General features: G+C 39.4%; 2 non-coding genes across 2 annotated transcripts; both read right to left on the bottom strand.

The window, feature by feature from the left end:
* Positions 1-2,794: 2,794 nt before the first annotated feature.
* LOC148544825 (small nucleolar RNA R71) lies at positions 2,795-2,902 on the bottom strand. Its single transcript, XR_015900906.1, has one exon. It is a non-coding gene; the product is annotated as a small nucleolar RNA R71 (small nucleolar RNA).
* Positions 2,903-23,133: 20,231 nt separating this feature from the next.
* On the bottom strand, positions 23,134-23,240 carry LOC148544824 (small nucleolar RNA R71). The gene has a single exon (XR_015900807.1). It is a non-coding gene; the product is annotated as a small nucleolar RNA R71 (small nucleolar RNA).
* Positions 23,241-25,542: the final 2,302 nt, after the last annotated feature.

The raw sequence follows: 25,542 nt of genomic DNA, 5'->3' as shown, positions 1-25,542 counted from the left end.
CTCCGTTCTACCTTCGATTGAGTGTGTATCTCTTGGGTTTCTAATCTAAGGTTGGAACCTTCGTGGTAAAGGCTAGAATTATTGGCGGCCATTCCTGAGATCCGGAAAGTCTAAACCTTGTCTGTGGTATTCTGAGTAGGATCTGGGAAGGGATGATTGTGACGAGCTTTAAACTCGCGATTGTGGGGCGTGTGACAGACGCAAAAGGATCAATTGATCCTATTCCGACATGATCGAGAACCGACTGCTGATTAGCCGATGTTGTGACAGAGCATCAGGACCATTTTCACTGAGAGGATGGGATCTAGCCATTGACAACAGTGATGCCCAACATAAAGCTTGCCATGGAAAGGGGTATGAATGATTGGAAGAAGGCAATAGGAAAGTAGAGGTTCAAGGGGAACAAAGCATCTTCATACGCTTATCTGAAATCCACCAATGAATTACATAAGTATCTCTATCTTTATTTTATGTTTTTATTCATCTTTTAATTATCAATCCTCCATCACCATTTGAATCCTCCTGACTGAGATTTACAAAATGACCATAGCTTGCTTCAAGCCGACAATCTCCGTGGGATCGACCCTTACTCACGTAAGGTTTATTACTTGGACGACCCAGTGCACTTGCTGGTTAGTTGTGTGGAATTGTGACAAAGTGTGATTCACGTTTAAGAGCTCCAAGTCTTTGGCGCCATTGTTGATGATCATAATTTCGTGAACCAAGTTTTTGGCGCTGTTGCCGGGGATTGTTCGAGTTTGAACAACTGACGATTCATCTTGTTGCTTAGATTAGGTATCTTTTCTTCAGAATTTTTAAGAATGAATTCTAGAGTTTCAATATGATATTCCCACCATCACAAAAGCTGATTGATTCTCATCAATTTAGCTATTGAATGTAATGTCCTGCTGAAGCTTGGCCAAACATGTCTAATCCTTTTTAGACTGATGCTTTAGACTAACATTGCATGATTCCTGGAATTCTTATTAAAAGTTTTGATTCTCTTTATTTTCTTTTCTATATAATTTTCAAAAAAAAATACAAAAAAATTTTAAAATCATAAAACCAAAAATATTTTATGTTTCCTGTTTGAGTCTATTGTCTAATTTTAAGTTTAGTGTCAATTGCATGTCTTTATCCTTCTAATTTTCGAAAATTTATACATATTGTTCTTCATTGATCTTCAAGTTTTTCTTGATGATTTCATTGCTTTGATCTTCAAATTCTCTTGTTTTGTATGTTTTGTTGTTTCTTACATGTATTTTTACATTGTTATAGTCCTTAGTATACAAACTTTTAAGTTTAGTGTCTTGCATGCATTCTTTATTTGATCTTAGTTGCATTTTTTATTGATTCCCATCATCAAAAATTCAAAAATATTTTTTAAAACTATGTCTTTTCAAGTCAATAATACAGAGAATTGAAGATTCAGAACATTCAGCAGAGGAATCAAACAGAAAAAGCTGGGCGTTCAAAACGCCCAGTGAAAAAGGAAAATTGGCGTTTAAACGCCAGCCAAGGTAGCTGGCTGGGCATTTAATGCCCAAAAAGGTAGAGATTTGGGCGTTAAACGCCAGAATGGGCACCATTCTGGGCGTTTAACGCCAGGATGACACTAGAGGGAAGATTTTGTTTTTAATTCACATTTTTTTTCAAGTTTTCATAATTTTTCAAAATCAAATCTTTTTCAAATCATATCTTTTCAATCATATCTCTTTCAAAATCAATTTCTTTCCATTTTATATTTATTTTTACTATTTTCAAAAATCCTTGCTTCAATTCAAGATTTACTTCAAAAATTTTCAAGTTGTTACTTGCCTATTAAGAAAGGACCAAATTTTAAATTTTAAAATCATATATTTTAACTTCTTGATAGTCAAGTAATCAACTTTAATTTTAAAAATCATCTTTTTCAAAATTAATTTTCAATCATATCTTTTTAATTTCTGATTTCAAAATCTTTTTCAAAAATCACTTGATTTCTTTCTCAATCTTAGTTTTCGAAAACCAATTACCAAATTTGCAAAATCTCTTACTTTAATTTCGAAATTTCTTCCCTTCTTTTCACATCCTTCTATTTAAAGGACTAAGACTTCTCATCAAGGTGCAATTCGAACTCTGTCCCTCTTGATAAGTTCGAATTCCCTCTTCTCCACCTCCTCCTTCTATTCTTCTTTTCCTCTGACACCTTAAGGAATCTCTATACTGTGACATAGAGGATTTCCTACTTTCTTGTTCTCTTCTCTTTCATATGAGCAGGAACAAAGATAAAGGCATACTTGTTCAAGCTGATCCTGAACCTGAAAGGACCTTGAAGAGAAAGCTAAGAGAAGCTAAAGAACAATTCTCTTTAGAGGGCCTAACAGAACTCTTCAAAGAAGAAGAAACCATGGCAGCCGAAAACAACAACAATGCCAACAATGCAAGGAAGGTGCTTGGTGACTTTACTGCACCTACTCCCGACTTCTATGGGAGAAGCATCTCAATCCCTGCCATTGGAGCAAACAAATTTGAGCTTAAGCCTCAATTAGTTTCTCTAATGCAACAGAATTGCAAGTTTCATGGACTTCCATTGGAAGATCGTCATCAGTTCTTAGCTGAGTTCTTGCAAATCTGTGACACTGTCAAGACCAATGGGGTTGACCCTGAAGTCTACAAACTTATGCTCTTTCCTTTTGCTGTAAGATACAGAGCTAGAACATGGTTGGATTCACAACCTAAGGAAAGCCTGAACTCTTGGGAAAAGCTAGTCAATGCCTTCTTGGCAAAGTTCTTTCCACCTGAAAAATTGAGTAAGCATAGAGTGGAAGTCCAAACCTTTAGACAAAAGGATGGTGAGTCCCTCTATGAAGCTTGGGAGAGATACAAGCAATTGATCAGAAGGTGCCCTTCTGACATGCTTTCTGAATGGAGCATCATAGGGATCTTTTATGGTGGTCTGTCTGAACTATCCAAGATGTCATTGGATAGCTCTGCTAAAGGATCTCTTCATCTGAAGAAGACGCCTGTAGAAGGTCAAGAACTCATTGAAATAGTTGCAAATAACCAATTCATGTACACTTCTGAAAGGAATCCTGTGAATAATGGGACAACTTAGAAGAAGGGAGTTCTTGAGATTGATACTCTGAATGCCATATTGGCTCAGAATAAAATATTGACCCAACAAGTCAATATGATTTCTCAGAGTCTGTTTGAAATGCAAGCAACAACAGGCAGTACTAAGGAAGCTTCCTCTGAAGAAGAAGCTTATGATCCTGAGAACCCAGCAATGGAAGAGGTGAATTACATGGGAGAATCCTATGGAAACACCTATAATCCTTCATAGAGAAATCATCCAAATCTCTCATGGAAGGATCAACAGAGACCTCGACAAGGTTTCAACAACAATAATGGTGGAAAAAATAGGTTTAGCAATAGCAAGCCTTTTCCATCATCTTCTCAGCAACAGACAGAGAATTCTAAGCAAAACCCCTCTGACTTAACAACCATTATCTCTGATCTAATCAAAACCACTCAAAGTTTTATGACTGAAACAAGGTCCTCCATTAGAAATTTGGAGGCACAATTGGGTCAGCTGAGTAAGAAAATTACTAAACTCCCTCCTAGCACTCTTCCAAGCAATACAGAAGAGAATCCAAAAAGAGAGTGCAAGGCCATAACCACATCTCACATGGCCGAACTTGGAGAGGAGGAAGAGGCAGTGATTCCCACTGAGGAAGACCTCAATGGACGCCCACTGACCTCCATGGAGTTCCCTAATGAGGAACCATGGGAATCTGAGGCTCATTCTGAGACCATAGAGATTTCATTGAATTTACTTCTGCCTTTCATAAGCTCAGATGAGTATTCTTCCTCTGAAGAGGATGAAGATGTTACTGAAGAGCAAGTTGCTAAGTACCTTGGAGCAATCATGAAGCTAAATGCCAAGTTATTTGGTAATGAGATTTGGGAGAATGAACCTCCATTGCTCATCAAAGAACTGGATGACTTGACTAGGCAGAGATTACCTCAAAAGAGATAGGACCCTGGAAAGTTCTCAATCCCTTGTACCATAGGCACCATGACCTTTGAGAAGGCTCTGTGTGACCTAGGGTCAAGCATAAACCTTATGCCTCTCTCTGTAATGGAGAAGCTAGGGATCATTAAGGTACAAGCTACAAGAATCTCACTAGAGATGGCAAACAATTCAAAGAAACAGGCTTATGGACTTGTAGAGGATGTCTTGGTAAAGGTTGAAGACCATTACAACCCTGCTGATTTCATAGTCCTATAGACTGGGAAGTGTATGGATGAATCCATCATCCTTGGCAGACCCTTCCTAGCCACAGCAAAAGCTGTGATTGATGTTGACAGAGGAGAATTGATCATTCAAGTGAATGGAGACTCCCTTGTGTTTAAAGCTCAAGGATATCCCTCTGTCACCATGGAGAGGAAGCATGAAGAGCTTCTCTCAATACAGAGTCAAACAGAGCCCCCACAGTCAAACTCTAAGTTTAGTGTTGGGAGGCCACAACCAAACTTTATGTTTGGTGTTGAACCCCCACATTCAAACTCTAAGTTTGGTATTGGGAGGTTCCAACATTGCTTTGAACATCTGTAAGGCTCCATGAGAGCCACTGTCAAGCTATTGACATTAAAGAAGCACTTGTTGGGAGGCAACCCAATCGTTACTATTCTATGTTAAATTTCTATTTTCCTTTGTTATTTTATGTTTTCTGTAGGTTGATGATCATGTGAAGCCACAAAAACAATTGAAAAAGCAAAAACAAAGTGAAAAACAGAATGAAAAACAGAACACCCTGGAGGAGAAACTTACTGGAGTTTAAACGCCAGTAAGGGTAGCAGAATGGGCATTAAACGCCCAGTCTGGCACCATTTTGGGCGTTTAACGCCAGAAAAGGGCACCAGACTGGCATTTAACGCCAGGAATGGGCAAGAAGCTGGCGTTAAACGCCAAAAATGGGCAGCAGCCTGGCGTTTAACGCCAGGATTGGCAGAAAGGGGGCGTTTTGCACGCCACTTAGTGCAGGGATGAGATATCTTTGACACTTCAGGATCTGTGGACCCCACAGGATCCCCACCACTCTCTTTCTTCTTCACCCATTCACCAATCACCTCAATACCTCTTCTCCAAAAACCTCTCACCTATCAAATCCCACCATTCTCTTCACCACTTACATCCATCCTTCATAAAACCATACATACCCCTCTCACCCCTATATAAACCCATCTTCACTCCTTCATTTTCACACAACCTAAACACTACTTCTCCCCTTGGCCGAAACACAAAGCCCCCTCCATCTTCTCTATTTTTTCTTCTTCTACTCTCTTCTTTCTTCTTTTGCTCGAGGACGAGTAACCTTCTAAGTTTGGTGTGGTAAAAGCTAAAGCTTTTTGTTTTTCCATAACTATTTATGGAATCAAAAGCCGGAGAAACCTCTAGAAAGAGGAAAGGGAAGGCAAAATCTTCCACCTCTGAGTCATGGAAGATGGAGAGATTCCTCTCAAGGGTGCATCAAGACCACTTCTATGAAGTTGTGGCCAAGAAGAAAGTGATCCCCGAGGTCCCTTTCAAACTCAAAAAGAATGAGTATCCAGAGATCCGACATGAGATCCGAAGAAGAGGTTGGGAAGTTGTCACCAACCCCATTCAACAAGTCAGAATCTTAATGGTTCAAGAGTTCTATGCCAATGCATGGATCACCAAGAACCATGATCAAAGTGTGAACCCGGACCCCAAGAATTGGCTTACAATGGTCCGAGGGAAATACTTGGATTTTAGTCCGGAAAATGTAAGGTTGGCATTCGACTTGCCCATGATGCAAGGAGATGCACACCCCTACACTAGAAGGGTCAACTTTGATCAAAGGTTGGACCAAGTCCTCATGGACATATGTGAAGAGGGCGCTCAATGGAAGAGAGATTCAAGAGGGAAGCCGGTTCAACTAAGAAGGCATGACCTCAAGCCCGTGGCTAGGGGATGGTTGGAGTTTATCCAACACTCAATCATTCCCACTAGCAACCGGTCCGAAGCTACTATAGACCGGGCTATCATGATACATAGCATCATGATTGGAGAGGAAGTGGAAGTTCATGAGGTTATATCCCAAGAACTCTACAAGGTGGCGGACAAGTCCTCTACTATGGCAAGGTTAGCCTTCCCTCATCTCATTTGTCACCTTTGCAATTCGGTTGGAATTGACATAGAGGGACACATTCTCATTGATGAGGACAAACCCATCACTAAGAAAAGGATGGAGCAAACAAGAGAACCTCATCAAGAGCATGAGGAAATTCCTCATCATGAAATCCCTGAGATGCCTCAAGGGATGCATCTTCCTCCACAAAACTATTGGGAGAAAATCAACACCTCCCTAGGAGAATTGAGTTCCAACATGGGACAACTAAGGGTGGAGCACCAAGAGCATTCCATCCTCCTCCATGAAATTAGAGAAGATCAAAGAACCATGAGAGAGGAGCAACAAAGGCAAGGAAGAGACATTGAGGAGCTCAAGCACTCCATAAGATCTTCAAGAGGAAGAACAAGCCGCCATTACTAAGGTGGACCCGTTCTTTAATTTCCTTGTTCTTTATTTTCCTGTTTTTCGAATTTTTATGCTTATGTTTTTTATGTTTGTGTCTTTATTACATGATCATTAGTGTCTTAGTGTCTATGTCTTAAAGCTATGAAAATGAATCCATCACCTTTCTTAAATGAAAAATGTTTTTAATTGAAAAAGAAAAAGAAGTGCATGAATTTCAAATTTTAAAACAGTTTAATTATTTTGATGTGGTGGCAATGCTATTGTTTTTCTGAATGAATGCTTGAACAGTGCATATTTTTGAATTTGATTGTTTATAAATGTTAAAATTGTTGGCTCTTGAAAGAATGAAAGGAAAAGGAGAAATGTTATCTGATGATCTGAAAAATCATAAAATTGATTCTTGAAGCAAGAAAAAGCAGTGAAAAGCTTGCAAAAAAAAAAGAGAAAAGAAAAAGAAAGAAAAAGAAAAGCAAGAAGAAAAAGCCAATACCCCTTTAAACCAAAAGGCAAGGGTGATAAAAAGGATCCAAGGCTTTGAGCATCAGTGGATAGGAGGGCCCACAGGAATAAAATCCTGGCCTAAGCGGCTAAACCAAGCTGTCCCTAACCATGTGCTTGTGGCGTGAAGGTGTCAAGTGAAAACTTGAGACTGAGCGGTTAAAGTCGAGGTCCAAAGAAAAAAGAAGAGTGTGCTTAAGAACCCTAGACACCTCTAATTGGGGACTCTAGCAAAGCTGAGTCACAATCTAAAAAGGTTCACCCAGTTATGTGTCTGTGGCATTTATGTATCCGGTGGTAATACTGGAAAACAAAGTGCTTAGGGCCATGGCCAAGACTCATAAAGTAGTTGTGTTCAAGAATCAACATACTTAACTAGGGGAATCAATAACACTATCTGGATTCTTAGTTCCTATAGATGCCAATCATTTTGAACTTCAAGGGATAAAGTGAGATGACGAAACTGTTCAGAAGCAAAAAGCTAAAAGCCCCGCTCATCTAATTAATACTGATCTTCATAGATGTTTTTGGAATTCATTGTATATTCTCTTCTTTTTATCCTATTTGATTTTCAGTTGCTTGGGGACAAGCAACAATTTAAGTTTGGTGTTGTGATGAGCGGATAATTTATACGCTTTTTGGCATTGTTTTTAGTATATTTTAATTAGTTTTTATTATATTTTTATTAGTTTTTATTTAAAAATCACATTTCTGGACTTTACTATGAGTTTGTGTGTTTTTCTGTAATTTCAGGTATTTTCTGGCTGAAATTGAGGGACCTGAGCAAAAATCTGATTCAGAGGCTGAAAAAGGACTGCAGATGCTGTTGGATTCTGACCTCCCTGCACTTAAAGTGGATTTTCTGGAGCTACAGAAGCCTAATTGGCACGCTCTCAATTGCGTTGGAAAGTAGACATCCTGGACTTTCCAGCAATATATAATAGTTTATACTTTGCCCGAGATTTGATGGCCTAAACAGGCATTCCAAGTCAGCTCAAGAATCCTGGCGTTTAACTCTAAAACTGGCACAAAAGCTGGAGTTAAACGCCCAAACTGGCACAAAAGCTGGTGTTTAACTCCAAGAAAAGTCTCTACATATGAAAGCTTCAATGCTTAGCCTAAGCACACACCAAGTGGGCCCGGAAGAAGATTTCTGCATTAATTACTTATTTCTGTAACCCTAGGCTACTAATTTTCTATAAATAGGACCTTTTGCTATTGTATTTTACATACTTGATATACTTTTGATCTTTGAGAGTCATATACACGTTTGGGGGCTGGCCTCACGGCCATGCCTGGACCTTGTTCTTATGTATTCTCAACGGTGGAGTTTCTACACACCATAGATTAAGGTGTGGAGCTCTGCTGTTCTTCATGAATTAATACAAGTAATAATGTTTTTCTATTCAACTCAAGCCTACTTCTTCTCTAAGATATCACTTGTTCTTCAACTTGATGAATGTGATGATCCGTGACACTCATCATCATTCTCACCTATGAATGTGTGCCTGACAACCACCTCCGTTCTACCTTCGATTGAGTGTGTATCTCTTGGGTTTCTAATCTAAGATTGGAACCTTCATGGTATAGGCTAGAATTATTGGCGGCCATTCCTGAGATCCGGAAAGTCTAAACCTTGTCTATGGTATTCTGAGTAGGATCTAGGAAGGGATGACTGTGACGAGCTTCAAACTCGCGATTGTGGGGCGTGTGACAGATGCAAAAGGAACAATGAATCCTATTCCGACATGATCGAGAACCGACTGCTGATTAGCCGATGTTGTGACAGAGCATCAGGACCATTTTCACTGAGAGGATGGGATGTGGCCATTGACAACGGTGATGCCTAACATAAAGCTTGTCATGGAAAGGAGTATGAATGATTGGAAGAAGGCAATAGGAAAGCAGAGGTTCAAGGGGAATAAAGCATCTTCATACGCTTATCTGAAATCCACCAATGAATTACATAAGTATCTCTATCTTTATTTTATGTTTTTATTCACCTTTTAATTATCAATCCTCCATCACCATTTGAATCCGCCTGACTGAGATTTACAAGATGACCATAGCTTGCTTCAAGCCGACAATCTCCGTGGGATCGACCCTTACTCACGTAAGGTTTATTACTTGGACGACCCAGTGCACTTGCTGGTTAGTTATGCGGAATTGTGACAAAGTGTGATTCATGTTTAAGAGCTCCAAGTCTTTGGCGCCATTGTTGATGATCACAATTTCGTGCACCAGAATGGGAACAACAGCAATTTATATGTTTCTGGATGCACACCATTGGACTTTACTGTATAACAAATTCTCAAGAAGGTGGAGAGATGCTGGTTTGGATCTTCTATTGGACTTTCTCTGTATAAGCAATTGTTTTGCACCAATGTGATAAGTTGGGGCTTCAATTCAAAGTTATTTGCATCGACATTTGGGGTAAGGATGCTACTCCCACAATGCCTTGGATTAGCAAATGTATATGAAGCCAATACTCTCCTTTGGGGCTGACCATTGTCGTTGGCCACTCCCACTTGTGGATTTATTGGATTTTCCTTCATTTCTTGGTTCTCTTCTCAACCTCAAAAGTGTTTCAGAACCAAAAGGTATGGATTCATCGCTTCTTCCTCCAGACATAAACAGAGAACCAGGAACCAGAATTAAGCACTCTATTGCTAGAGTGAAGTTAGTGTTAGCCTAAGCAAAAATTCAAACAGTTACTGTGCTTAGTAAAAAGAAAAATAAAAAGTGCTTAATCTAGACCACCACCTTGCTTAATCATTGTCAATCTAATCAATCCCCGGCAACGGCGCCAAAAACTTGATGGGTTAGAAACAGATTTCCAACACCTAAAACTCATCGGCAAGTGTACCAGGTCGCATCAAGTAATAATAACTCACATGAGTGAGGTCCATCCCACATGGATTGAAGGATTGAGCAATTTTAGTCAGGTGGTTGATTTAGTCAAGCAAACAAGTGTTGATTTGAGTGATTTGTATTCAACAAAAACTAAATTGCATGAAATTTAAAGGGAGAGGGGTAATAGACAGTAAATTAAATGGCAAAGGAAATAAAGAAGCTGAATCCTAAAGTGCAAGTAATATAAATGACAGAAACTTAGATTGCAAGAAATGTAAATAGCTAAAACTTAGAGTGTAAGAAATGTAAATTGCTTGAATCATAAAGGGGTTAGGGAGCTGGGATCTCAAAATTTAAGCAAGAGAAAGTAAACAACAATTAACAGAGAAGTAAAGATGAATTCAATTGCAGCAGATCTTAAACAGAAAAGGTAAATTTCTTGAAGAAGCAAATAGAAAGTAAATCAAACTCAATTTCAGACTCTCAATGAGAGATTGAAGATCTCAGGGGGTCAAAGAGACTAGATAACAAGTCTAGATCTCAATTCCTTCCTTGATCCAATATGAGAATAATTGCAGAAGAAGTAAAAGTTCAAAGCAGTAAAAGAACCTTAAATCTGAATTCACAATTCTTTGAAATTATGCAGAAAGTAAACAAGAGAGATCTCAAATCAAGAATGAAATAGAATACCTTCAATTCTTAATCCAAGATCCAAAACAAAGAGTGAAGAATGTGCAGAAGTAAGAACAAAGAAAAAGAGAATTCAATTCTCTTTCCCAATTCCCAAACCCAAAGCAAAAATGAAAAATCAAAATAAAAGTGAGCTAAAAGTCCAAAGAAGGTTTTCTCTAACTCAAATTAGCTTCTATTTATACACTTCCTATTTTTGGATTTTATAAATTGGAGTGGGCTTTTTAATTTTGTGAAGAATTAGATTTTATTTTATTTTTAGACTCAAAATTGAGTCATGGTGCACTCCCAGGGCACGACTCAGTTGATTAACACAACTGAGTGCCCAAACTTGCTTTGTCTTGCCCAATTTGCTGTGCCAGACCTTTGTCCGTGTCACACTTCGATAGAGCTCAGTTGAAAAATTGAATTGAGCTCTCTATCTTGTCTTTGGTGTGCACATTTGTGCGCGTCCCAGCCCCTCGTCCGTGTCAATTTTGTGCACATGATTAGCTCCTTGGCGTGCCAAAATGTGAGGAGTGTGGGGGGAGAGTAGCGCTCAGTTGGGAAAACAAACTGAGCTCCCCATTGTAGTGCCTTGCTTTGGGCTTCATGTTTCCAAGTTCGATCCTTGGGAAAAGCTCTTGATGCCAATTTCTTTGTGGAGCAAAGAGAGGTAGCGCATGCCTTGAGTGGAAACCCCCCTGTTCGAACCTTGGGGAAGGCTTTTTAGCCCAAATGTGAGGATTAACCAAAGGTAGCGCTCCTCAAGCTCCTTGGTTCGAATCCTTGCCAAATCATTTTGGCCTATTTTCCTTGCAATTCTTGTAGCTTGAGGTCCCTTGTTCGAATCTTGAGGGATGCAAATTGGGCAATCTTGGCTTATTTTCCTTGCATGTAGCGCTCCTTCCTTCCCTTGGGTCATGAGTTCGAGACTTGGTAGCTTCATTCCTTGGAATTGTGCCCTGAATTTATTTTGGAGAAACCCTGATAAAGTTAACTTAATGAACCGAGCTTTATGCTTTTGCCTTGCTCTCTTGGATGCTCGGTTAAGTAAGTTAACTTAGCTTTATGCGTTGCTTCCTTTTTGGTTCCTTGTGAAGCTTGGTTCACTCACCCAACTCAGCTTCCTTGCTGATGCCACACTTTTCTTTTCCTTGGGCTACGCTGCATAAGCCACGCTTTTCTTATTTTTTTTCTTTTCTTCACCTACAAGTAATCAAAACAACCAATCAAAGTATCACCAAATTCACAAGGTTTAAAGTTCATTCAAAATTCAATTAATTCTAGCTTAAACCTCATGATTTTATGTCAATTAAAGGGTGGTTGATTGATTTAACCAACTCATGCAAAACCACTCCAAATTACTTACTTCTAATGCAAGAAAGTGCATAAATCCTAATGAAACAAGTGAAAATTGCTTGAAAAGCTAGTATAAGATGACTTGTCATCATTGCCCACCAAGTGTTTGACAAAATGTCAAGCATGATTTTGGGCTAGTTTTCTATCTCTTGGCTTGGGAAAAGTGAGCAATTGGGTTCCTAGAGTTAGAATGTCCAACATTTAGTGTCAGTTTTGGATTGTTAATTGTTCTTGTTCCCACTAACGCTATGTTGTTGCTAAGCTAATTAGCAAGCAATTTAGGATTTGTGGGTTAAGAACACTTATGCTCATTTAACTTACTTTCCAATGTGATAGTTAACCAAGTGAGATTGATCCATTATAGTTGGCATAGTTGTGGTTCCAACAAGGAAAGGACCCTTAGCTCACTCCAAGCCAAGATGCCTTTTATGCTTAATTTCTTTATACACATTTACATTAGCTCTTTTTATACTTTACTTGTCTATATTGCATAATTACTTCATTAATTCCTTTATTAGTTCATTTATTACAATTTTACATGTTCTTTCATTGCTTTATATGTTTATCCCTTTATTGAAAACCCCATGATCCTCACAACCAAGATTACACACTTAATTGTCTCAAATGTCCTTGGGAGACGACCCGGGAATTGAAACTCTCGGAATTGAATTGGTTTTAAATTGTGGCATATCCTTTGGATTAAACATTTGATTTGGGGATTGATTGTTGTTCTAGGCTATACTTTCAACGATAAGATTCTAATTTGTGAAAACCTAGACCAACAGTGTAATCTAGCCAACATTAAATTTGGCGCCGTTGCTGAGGAATCACTTTAAGTGCAATGAATGCTAAAATTTTGGTTGTTGTGAATATGTAAATAGGGTGAAACTCTATCACACTCAACCCAAAAATGCCAAGGAGTTGGAGATATTCCTCCTTGAAGAAGTTTCAAGTGACCAATGAAGTCATACAAAGTCCAACTTAGGACTCTAAACCAAAGTGCTTAGTGGGAGACACCCCACCATGGTAACATTGTTCCAACTTTATCTTTTTGTTTATTGCTTTTTGAATTAGTTTTTCTCTTGTGGTATGATGATTAGCTTAGTTTGACTTGGTATTTTTGGATTGAATAAGTTGAATTGCTTGTGGATCATGAATTTATGCTTGTTTGAATGATTTGGGATTGGTATGTTGCTATGTTATAGGAGGGAACCTTAGTTTTGAAAAGATAAAATTTTTGTGAAACAAAGAACCTGTGCGTGTGCACCACTTTGTGCGTGTGCACAAAACTACATTTTTAGCCTACTTTGCGAGCGCACGCCCTTGTGCGCCTGCACACCCTTTGTAGCGCCCTCTGGTGGCAGCACCAACACTGTTTGTGCGTACGTACTGCCCCCCTTTTCTGAGCCCTATGCGTGCGCATTGCCTTATGCGTACGCACGCAGTTCTCTTATTGTGCTTCTTGTGCGGCCGCACATACGTGTGCATCCGCACACTTAATGACAGCCCCTCTGGTGGGAGCGTCGTCATGAGCTGTGCGCGTGAACAACCCCCCCCAATATCATCGTCCTTGTGTGTGCGCACGGACCTGTGTACGCACGCACGCCTGGCTCTTTTCCTCAAGCAGTGTTTAAAAAAAAGCGAAGCTTTCTGTGCGAGCGCACGCCTTTGTGCGCCCGCACGTATTGTTGCCGCCTCTCTGGTGGGAGCAACCGCACGCTCTGTGCGCCTGCATCCCTCCATCCTTTTCTAATTCTGTGTGTACGCACCAGTTTATGCGTACGCACACACCCCTCTATCTTGCGACTCCTATGCGCACGCTCCCTGCTGTACGTCCGCACACGCTTTTACACTCCCTCTGGTCGCAGCGATTGCATGCTGTGTGCGTTCGTAACCCTTCTCATTTCTGCCTTTTGTGCGTCTGCACAGGCCTCTGTGCGCCAGCACGCGACTCGTTTTGGGCATTAATAGGGAAACCTACCCTGTTGAGCAGCATTTTCATTTCTTTCTCTTCCTATTACTGCTGCTTCTCTCTCCCTCAGCCCCTTCTAGGCGACCCTGCCGCCGGCCACTGACGCTGTTAAGCCGCCACCATCTTTCTCACTCATAACTTCTCTCTCTTACTTCTCTTTCCTCTTCCCTTTTCTTTTCTTTCTCTCTTTCCTTTCTCTTTTCTCTCTTCACCACAGGTGAGTTTTCTCCTCTCCGGCTTTTTTTTGGTGAACCCGACCGCCGCAAATCGCAGTGGCTATAAGAAGTGCCATTGTTTCCTTCCTCATTCTTGCTTGTTTCAACTTCAATTTTCAGGTTCTTATTTCTCTTTTCCTTTTCCTTTTTTGTTGTTAATTTTTGCAATTATTTTGATTTTCTTTTCTTGTTGCTTAGATTAATTTTATTGCTTTTCTTCGTCTCTTTGTATTGCAAGTGTTGATATTTGATTATGGGTTGATTATGATTGAACTTAAGCATCAATTTTGATAATCTTGCACATTGCATACCACATGTTTGATGAAATGCCTCAATGAACATTTTGTTTTATTCATATGACTTGGCCATCATATGTGTTCAATTTATCTCTTGTTAGGCATATTGTATGAATTATGCAACTTCAATTATGACTTTTGATGGTAATTAAGTGAATTCACCAATGCATATCCTTGTTTGTTAATGTCCAATTTTAGTTAGCAAATGCATTGTGTTGTATGAGACTCAATTGTCATTGTTCATCTCGGAGTTTGGATTTAGTAATCACTTTACAATTGTTCAACTTTAGATGATGTCTTGATCAAACATCTTTTGGCCTTAACTTAGAACATTGCATATGTGGTTACCACTTCTTGAGGATGAGCAATTGAAACTTCACTTTGAGTGAATGGTTATTGTTGTTGTACACTCTTTTGCTAATATAATTTCTTGCCAACAACGTCAATGACCATTATGTTCAAAGAGTGTTAATGAACCAATTGGTGCGAGCTTGAAGTTTCTTTTATGTCCATGCTTTAGCCTTGAAACTTAAGCACTTATTTGAGAAGCAGTGAGTTTTGCCTAATAATCAGTGTGGTTGCCGCGGTATCCGGCCGGTGTGTGTGTTCCAACTACGCGCACCACTAGAATATACACACCGTGTTTTTGTAAACCACACTATTTTAATAGCTTCTTTTAACCTTGTTGGTGATTCCTTAGTGATTTTAATTAATTGTTGCCCTATGATCTCGAAATTCTTTTATTTTTATTTTCAGGATGCGAAAGAAGGGTAAGGCACCGGTTACTTTGCCGGTTGAGCAAACTAACGATCGCTTTCCCGATGTTTGGTGGGATCGCCAAGCTGATAAACTGAATACCTTGGCTAACCGAAGAGCTGACTCTCAATACGAGGCTATTGAAAAATGCACAATCCATTGGGAGCGGCCGTTGAAGGTTCCAAGCTAATACAAGGTGCCTATTCACTAAAGGATTGCCTCGCTTCATTGGGAGTTTCCCGAGCGAGAACCCTTTGAAGTCAATGAAACTATGGTGCGGGAATTCTATGCAAATTACCAAGCTTGGGAACCGAAGTTAGTATTCCTCCAGGGAAGGATGTTAGATACATCCGATCATGCTCTAGAAGCTATTCTGAACATCCCCCACATTCCACTTGAGAAGATGATTATTTCAAGATAAATGTGGATGTGTTCAAAGGAAGAGTATCTCTGACTCCCATTCTTGAGAGAATAGGCCATCCTGGTGCATCATGGGAGTATAGCAAAGGGAGAAATACTGTTCCCACCAGTATTGCATACTCTGATTTGAATGCTGAAGCTCGTATATGGCATCAGATTGTGGCGGACTACATCATCCCGAGCACCCACACTACCCATGTGAGATTTAGAACTGCTTTGCTACTGTGGGCTATTATGGAAGGAAAGCATATAGCCATTGTTCCTTTGTTGCGCAAATCGATTTGGAAATTAGTTGAGAAAAAGAATATCAACATTCCATTTTTGTCGATGGTGATGCGCTTAGCAAATGCAGCGGGGGTAGAGAGGCAACCAATATATATAATGTTCGAGTTTCCGAGAGGCAATAAGTTCATTCCGAGGGGGGAATTGGATGGATCATTAGAGAAGACACCCTCGAAAAGGAAGGCACCCGTAGCACCACCATCAAGTCTAGCAACCTCATCGACTCCTTTATCGATTCTCCGGTCTCTTCCGGATTTATTCCAAGACATCTTGCATGATATCCACCAAATGGAGCAATTGGAGCAGAAGCGTTTTGATTGGATAGCGGCAAAGCTAGAAGGAAGAGACCCCAGCCCAATTCCTGAGGCTTCATCCGAGCTAGTTGGGGAGGAGTATGATGAATGTGACCCGCCCATTCCCGACACCACCAGCTGAAGGTGGCCCCGAAGCTCTCATTCTCCCAGATCCTAAGTAAGCATGGAGGACCGTGCAAGAACTAAGTGTGGGGGAGGATCGATTTCGTGGGGGTAAAAATTTCTTTTCTCAAAACACTTTGCAATACTCTTTTAGTTCTTTTTGCTGAATTTTAGTAGTTTAATTTCCATTGCATCTTAGTTGTTTTGTTTGTATATATCCCTTTATAGTTCATAGTTATATGATAGTTCATGTTTGCATGTTGCATGATAGAATGAATAAGTTTGGTGAAACACCAAGGAATTTCCATGAAATCTTTCTTAGGGCATACCATCGGTTGAATTGATGAAAATTTTTTTTTTGTGTTTTTTGACTTGCTTGAAGTTTTCTGTTTATGGAACATAGAAAAGAGCTAGAACAACATACCTTGTAAGATTTGAGCGTTAATAGATGGTTGCATTTTTTCGACCATAATGTTGTTCTGGTGTGATTTTACTCTTCTTTTTTATTGTGATCATTGATTTGCATGATTCTTTATATCCTGTATTTGTTGTTTGGATGCATTTAGCATGATTGAGGCCATATTTGATGTTGAACTCACTAACCTATATGGCCAGCCCTTGTACTCACTATTGTGAACCCCTGTTGAGCCTATAATTCCCTTTTGTTCTGATTTTAGCACATTATTTCCCCTTAAGCGAAAAACCATTGATGTCTTTGAATTACTCTTTGATTAGCTTGGGTGGATTAGTGTGTATATTCTAAGTGTGGGGGGATTGTTGGGAAGCATTGGTGATAGAGGCATGGAACTCATTGTGAAAAAATTGGCAATTGAAAAATGCTCATGTGTTCTTTATTGTAGGTCATATGCATCTCTTGTGCTAACAAAGGCAAGAAACAATTTCTTATAGAAAAACTATGCATAATAGAAAGTGAAATAAAAAAAGTTTAAATAAAAGATGCATATGTTCATGTTTTGAAAAGGAAATGCATGAGTAAGGTGAGATGGGAGGAAAATTGAGTAGCTAGGTTGCATTGTTAATGAGAATATAGGTAATATAGGATTAGGTGGACACTTAAGCTACTCAAAGAACTAATTCTTTAAGTCCACTTAACCATACTTATCCTACCTAAATCCTGGTCCCATTACAACCCTCTAAAGACCTCATGATATTTGTCTTTCATGCATCAAATACTAGTTGATTGTTAGATGAAGTGCAAATCTTTGAAAAGCATGATAAAAAGAGATTTGAATGATTAAAACCCTAAACACTGAGCGAATTGAGTGAATACACATCCGGTGAGGGATTCGATCGCTCAATTCTATGTTCTTGCATCTCATGTTGTATCTTCTAGCAAGTTATTTATTGATTGATTTTGAAAAGTTCAATTCAATTCTTTGGATATTGGTCTTAATGCAAAAACTCATTGCATTTACCCTAAAGCTTTCTTGTGTTGGATTGGAATTTCATGGTTTGTTTTACAAACTCTCAGCATAGTACATTTTGGTAGTAACCTTTAGGATAGTTACATGCATTTAGGTAGTACTTAGAATAAATCATTTTTTGTTCATCTATCTCCTTTGAGTATGTTTAGCATGAGGACATGCTAGTGTTTAAGTGTGGAGGAATTGATGAGTCCATATTTGATGATGATTTTTTGGTTGAAATTGAATGGATTTCATCATATAAACTTACACTTATTCCACTAAATAGCATGCATTTGAACTTTCCTCCTAATTTGTGCTTGATTATGAAAACATGCTCCTTTGTGCCTAATTTGATTAGTTTATTCCATTTACCTTCCATTTGATTCCATGATGTTATTTGCGAGTGATTTCAGAGGTATAATGCAGGAATGGCTTAGAGAAAATGGAAGAAGAGCATTCAAAGTGGAGGAAGCATGAAGAAACAAAGGAGAAGAGCTCAGCCTAGTGTGCGTGCACACAGACCTGCATGCGTATGCATAGCCATCGGATCAGAGCCATACGTGCGCATGAGCCGCGTCGTGTGTCCATTCAAGCATCGCTTAGTGTGCGTGTGCACAACCTCCTGTGCGTACGCACAGGTCGAGATTTTTCGCAAAGTGTGCGGACGCACACGTCTGTGCGTCCGCATAGGTGGACGCACATGCCTTCATTAAAACAGCACATAACTCACAATTTTGGTGGATTTGAGGCCCATTTTTGAAGCCATTTAGCTCATAAGGAAGGGAGAATGAAGACCATAATATAGCATTACATTAGTGTAGCTTAGGAGTAGTGGTAGATAGCTTTTAGTGTAGTTTTTCTTTAAGTTTTTCATCATTTTCTCTACTAGGGTTTATACTAGGGTTTTTACATTCAAGTACCATTTCAATTATGATCTTGGATTTTGCTAATTCCCATTGTAAGTATCTCTTTGTCATTACTCTTTATAGTTACATTGTTCTTACACTTTCTTATAATTCAAGTTATAGTTCAATTTTACTTCTCTTTTGCAATTTCTATTTCTTGTTGATGAATTTGATGTTTGATGATTGTTACATACTTTCTTGAGTCTTTTTTGTTGATTGAGATCATTAGTTGCTTTTGGTTTCAAGCTTTTACTCATTTTTCCCACGTTTAAGCTTTTTGCCCACCAAGTGTTTGACAAAATGTCAAGCATGATTTTGGGCTAGTTTTCTATCTCTTGGCTTGGGGAAAGTGAGCAATTGGGTTCCTAGAGTTGGAATGTCCAACATTTAGTGTCAATTTTAGATTGTTAATTGTTTTTGTTCCCACTAACGCTATGTTGTTGCTAAGCTAATTAGCAAGCAATTTAGGATTTATGGGTTAAGAACACTTATGCTCATTTAACTTACTTTCCGATGTGAGAGTTAACCAAGTGAGATTGATCCATTCTAGTTGCCATAGTTGTGGTTCCAACAAGGAAAGGACCCTTAGCTCACTCCAAGCCAAGATGCCTTTTATGCTTAATTTCTTTATACACATTTACGTTAACTCTTTTTATACTTTACTTGTCTATATTGCATAGTTACTTCATTAATTCCTTTATTAGTTCATTTATTACAATTTTGCATATTCTTTCATTGTTTTATATGTTTATCCCTTTATTGAAAATCCCATGATCCTCACAACCAAGATTGCACACTCATTGGTCTCAAGTGTCCTTGGGAGACGACCTGGGAATTGAAACTCCCGGAATTGAATTGGTTTTGAATTGACATATCCTTTGGATTAAACATTTTATTTGGGGATTTATCGTTGGTCTAGGATATACTTTCAACGATAAGATTCTAATTTGTGAAAACCTAGACCGACGGTGTAATCTAGCCAACATCACTTACCATTACATTCCTCATGATATTAATTCTGGCCAGCTTAATACTAATGATTTATGTATATGGGAACACTAATGGGTTATTATAGATGAAACAGAAGTAATAGGTAATGCGAATTACGGGGTTTGGGAACGTTTGAAGTTAAGTTTTAGGGATTAGCTCCATTTTAACGTATAATCCTTATTCGTGCTAATGAGGTTTGAAGTTATCTCTTTCTTGATTGCTTGTAGTGGAATTCTTTGTTTCGAACCTTCTTCTTAAGATGCGTTTTTAATATCTTCTTACCATATCTTGTCATTCATATATATCCTTACTTGAGTATGTTCCTAGTTGTTACTCGAACCCTTCGGAATATTCATCCTTATTGCTATTTACCTATCATTATTATGTGCATCCTTGTTAGAGCCTAATCTAAAGAATCTTTCTAAATCTCCGCAATGATGCCAGGGCATTTTGGCCAGTTTCACTGACCTTTTCTTTACTGTTTTAGGGTAGTTTCATGCATTTTCTTAGTTAATAAGCAAGTTTTGGGTAGATAATCACTTACATCTTGATTTAAGCAAACATTGTGAATTTTATATGATTTTATGAGAATTATGCATGAATTGAATGATAAAATAGATGATGCATGATCTCATGAGTTAGAACCTAGCTTTGATGCACTTTACTTGCTTGATTTCAGGACAAAGGAAGCAAGGAAGATGCCACGTTAATAGCCACGTTAGTCTAACTAACGTGACCATTAACGTGGAATGGGAGCTAGCTTGCAACGTTAATGAGAAAAGTGATCGCCAATAACGCCTTCGTGAGCCATCATAGCCCACGTTAGTTGCCATGTTAACTACATTAACGTGGAAGCTAACGTGGAGGAGAAGTAAAGCTCCAATGTTAGTGGTAAAAGTGAATACCACTAACGTTGGAAAAAGGGGCACACTTAGCCACGTTAAGAGTCACGTTAATTACATTAACGTGAACTCTAACGTGGAAGGTGCAAAGAAGTGCCAACGTTAGTGACACTCACCTTTGTCACTAACGTTGGACCAAGCCACTATTAGCCACGTTAGTTGCCACGTTAATTACATTAACGTGGAAGCTAACGTGGAGGAAAAAAATGATGAGCCAACATTAGTGACACTCACCTTTGTCACTAACGTTGGAGATGGCAATCACCACCACGTTAGTGGCCACGTTAATACAATTAACGTGAGGCACTAATGTGAGAAGGGGCGTTTGGAGCGTTAGTGACAAAGGTAAGTGTCACTAACGCTCTCGAACAGGAGGCATGCCCACATTAAGGGTCACGTTAGCTACACTAACGTGGACTCTAACGTAGGGAGGAAGGGCAACAAGCAAACGTTATTGGAAAAGGTAAATGCCAATAACGTTTGCTAAGGACCAAGAGGCAACGTTAGTGGTCACATTAGTGCCACTAACGTTGAAGTTAACGTGGACTATCTTGGGTTAGGAACGTTAGTGAAAAAGGTGATCGTCACTGACGTTCTCGAACCCACATTTTCACTTAACGTTAACACCACTAACGTCTTAACTAACGTCCATGCCTAACTCACACTTTCTCTGCAAGCAAAGCTGAGCCCACTGAAGATTGCAACTGCTTCAACTAAAGATCCGAAGGCCCATATCCAAGACTTGAAGAGCCAACTAGAAGATCAGAAGAGTAGTATATATAGGAGTAGTTTTGAACTAGTAGGAGAACTTTTGGGCATTGGGAGAACTACTCTCTGTATAATTTTACTTTCTCTACAACTTCTAGTTTTACTTTTAGAATGTATTTTCCTTCTTTGCTTTCCATTCCCAGAGCTATGAACAATTAAAACCCTTTCATTGGGTTAGGGAGCTCTGTTGTAATTTGATGGATCAATAATAGTTTTCATTATTCTTCTTCTTTCTTTTCTCTTGATTTTACTAGAAAGCTTTCAATCTTCATCCAATTGGGTAGTTGTCTTGGAAAAGAAGCTATTCGTACTTGGATCTCTTCGGAACCTTGGAAGAGGAATGAAGAGATCATGCTAGAAATGTTTTCTCATGTTGGACAAAATTGGGGTTTGGACGGATATGGTGACATATAATTCTCCCAATACTTTGATTTAAAAATACATGTAGTATAATCAATGACCATACTTTATCTCTTCTCATGAGCAATTAGACCAAGGAATTGGCTATTGATCAAGATTTAAGAGATTGAATTACCAAGGAATTGGAATTCAATCACTTAAGATTGCAAAAGAGATCAATGAATGCATTGATTGAAGAAGAGATGAAAATGAACTTGATCCAGAGAATACAACATCTCCTGAGCCCAATAAACTCTCCATTTCTGATCTTACCCATTCTCTTTACTTTCTGCCATTTACTTTTATATTCATCTTCCCCATTCCCCATTTAAGATTCTGTAATTTACTTTTCGTCATTTACGTTAAGTTCTTTATTTCCAGCAATTACATTTTCTGCCATTTAATTTCCTGAAATTCTCAAATCAAATTCTGCTTAGCTCAACTAGAACATTCCTTTGATTAAAGTTGCTTGACCAATCAATCCCTGTGGGATTCGACCTCACTCTATTGTGAGTTTTTACTTGATGACAATTCGGTATACTTGCCGAGGGAAAATTGTTGAGAGACAAGTTTCCGTGCATCAAGTTTATGGCGCCGTTGCCGGGGATTGATTTTGTATCAATAATGATTAAATTGGTGGATAACTAGATTGAGCATTTTTCTTTTGTTTGATTTAATTTCTGTTTGATTGAGTTACTTTCAGTTTCAGTTATTTTCTTCCCTTTACCCCTACCCGTTTGTGGTGTTCTCTTATTTTTACAATTCAGTTCACTAACCCACTAACTGTTTGATATATTGCATCACTCACACTAACAGTATTTTTAACAAGAATACTCTCTATCTCCCTTTTGCTTTGGCCTTGTTGGTTGTATGACAGGTAGAAGAAGTGGGGCTTCAACTTCTTTTGATTCTGAACCTGAGAGGACCTTCCTTAGATTAAAGAGGAAAGCAAGAGGAAAGAGAGTTGTTGGTGCTGAGAAAGAGGAAGAGTACTTTGAACCAGACATGGATGAGAATATGAAGAATCATTATGAAGAAGAAGCTCACAACCATGGCAGAGAAGGTCCAGTGCATCATGCTGAGCAAGAGAGAAGAGTTCTGGGATCTTACATAAATCCAAACCCAGGAAACTGTGGAAGTAGCATCCAAAAGCCAACCATACATGCCAATAACTTTGAACTAAAGCCACAGCTCATCACCCTTGTTCAGAACAACTGTTCATTCGGAGGAAGTGTCTAAGAAGACCCCAATCAACATCTAACCACATTCCTAAGGATATGTGATATTGTGAAGTCTAATGGTGTTCATCCTGACACCTATAGACTGCTTCTGTTTCCCTTCTCACTCAAGGACAAAGCATCTAAATGGCTGGAATCCTTCCCGAAGGAGAGTTTAACAACCTGGGAAGATGTGGTGAACAAATTCTTAACGAGATTCTATCCTCCTCAAAGAATCAACAGGTTGAGAGCTGAGGTACAAACCTTCAGGCAACAAGATGGTGAGACTCTATATGAAGCATGGGAGAGGTTTAAGGACTTGACAAGAAGGTGCCCGCCAGATATGTTCAATGAATGGGTGCAGTTACACATTTTCTATGAAGGTATTTCTTATGAATCAAAGAAGGTAGTAGACCACTCATCCGGGGGATCTCTGAACAAGAAGAAGACCATTGTAGAAGCCATAGATGTCATTGAGACTGTAGCAGAGAATGACTACTTCTATGCCTCTGAAAGAGGAAATACTAGAGGAGTGATGGAGCTAAACAACATGGATGCATTGCTGGCCCAGAACAAGATGATTACCAAGAAGTTGGCTGACCTTACCAAGAAGATGGAGAGGAACCAAGTAGCAGCAATCACCACCTCATCAGCAGCTCAAGAAAGAGTGAATGCAGAAGCAGAGGGTGATCAAGAACAAGCCAACTACATTGGAAACTCACCTAGGCAAAACCATGATCCATACTCCAAAACTTATAATCCTGCTTGGAGGAACCACCCAACCTTTGGGTGGAGAAATCAACAAGATCAAGGCCAAGATCAGAGATGTCACAACCCCAATAATAATACAGTTCACCAACAGTCCACACAGAGATCATATCAGCACCCACCTAACAACACCTCTCAACATCCATATCAAAACCAAAATAGCCCTCCTCATCCCTCCAATCTCAACTCACCATCATCCGAAGATAGACTCTCAAGGATCGAAACTCTACTTGAACGTATATGCAAAGAAGTTCAAGACAGTAAAATATTCCGAGAGGAAGTGCGGTCCAATATGCAGAATCAAAATGCTGCCATCAAGAAACTTGAGACACAAATTGGCTACTTATTCAAGCAAGTTCCCAGCCATAACCTGTGCAGTAACACTGATTCAAACCTAAGGGAGGAATGCCAGGCCATCACCCTCAGAAGTGGGAAGGAATTGAAGGAAACTCCCAAGAAACCACAAGAGAAGAACTCAAATGAAGGGGAAGAGGAACGAGATGAAGTCCAAATTCCCACTCCCAATTCACAGCAAAAAGGAGAAATGGTGAAGCGAGACGTTCCAAAAGCTCCATACCCTCAGCAATTGAAAAAGAAGGGGGATGACAACCAATTCTCAAGATTTTTAGAAATCTTCAAGAAACTACAGATTAACATACCCTTTGCTGAAGCAATAGAGAAAATGCCGCTCTATGCCAAGTTTGTGAAAGAATTAATGACCAAGAAGAGAAGCTGGAAGAGCAACGAAACTGTGATACTAATCGAAGAATGTAGTGCCATCATTCAGCACAAACTACCCTAGAAATTGAAGGATCCTGGAAGCTTCCAGATTCCTTGTATTATAGGGGAAATCACAGTGGAGAAGGCTCTATGTGACTTAAGAGCCAGCATAAATCTGATGTCCGTAGCTATGATGAGAAAAATGAGGATTGAGGAGGCCAAGCCAACAAAAATGGCCCTACAACTAGCAGACCGATCATTCAAGTTTCCTCATAGCATAGTAGAAGACTTGCTGGTGAAGGTAGGAGATTTTATCTTCCCAGCAGACTTTGTAGTGTTGGACATGAAGGAGGAAGCCAAGGCCTCCATCATTCTGGGAAGACAATTCTTGGCCACTGTTGGAGCTATCATTGATGTCCAAAAAGGTGAACTTACCCTGAGACTATACAATAAGAAGATGACATTCAATGTGTTCAAGGCCATGAGCTACCCACAAGAACCATTGAGAGAATGTATGAGGTTGGATTCACTGGAAGATGCAGTACAAGAGATTTTTGAAGAAGAAAAACTTGAAGGGTTAACAGAAGAGGAATCAGCATCTAGCGAAGAGGCTGCAACAGCGGAAATTCATGTTCAGGGTGCACCAGAGGAGGAGAATGAAAGAAAAGAAGCACCCAAACTCGAACTCAAAGCACTGCCACCCACTCTCAAGTATGCATATTTAGGAGAGAATGAAAGTTACCCAGTGATCATAAACTCAGCCCTCAACCAAGATCAAGAGGATGAATTACTCCAAGTATTGCAAAAGCATAAGGACGCTATTAGATGGACCCTCGCTGACTTGAAGGGAATCAGTTCGGCCATATGCATGCATAAGATACTTCTGGAAGATGATGCCAAACCATCCATCTAGCCCCAAAGGAGGCTAAATCCAGTCATGAAAGAAGTGGTACAGAAGGAAGTCATGAAGCTTTGGCAAGGAGGGGTGATCTACCCAATTTCGGATAGCCCATGGGTCAGCCCCGTCCAAGTAGTCCCCAAGAAAGGAGGAATCATTGTAGTACCCCCAATGAGAGGAACGAACTCATTCCTACGAGGACCGTCACAGGATAGCGGATGTGCATAGACTACAGAAAACTAAATGAAGCTACAAGAAAAGATC

This window comes from Arachis ipaensis, chromosome B9, assembly GCF_059453495.1.
Source record: "Arachis ipaensis isolate K30076 ecotype BB chromosome B9, ASM5945349v1, whole genome shotgun sequence".
NCBI classification, from domain to species: domain Eukaryota; kingdom Viridiplantae; phylum Streptophyta; class Magnoliopsida; order Fabales; family Fabaceae; genus Arachis; species Arachis ipaensis.
Note: the sequence above shows the minus strand (reverse complement) of the source record. Positions and strands in the feature narration are given on the sequence as shown.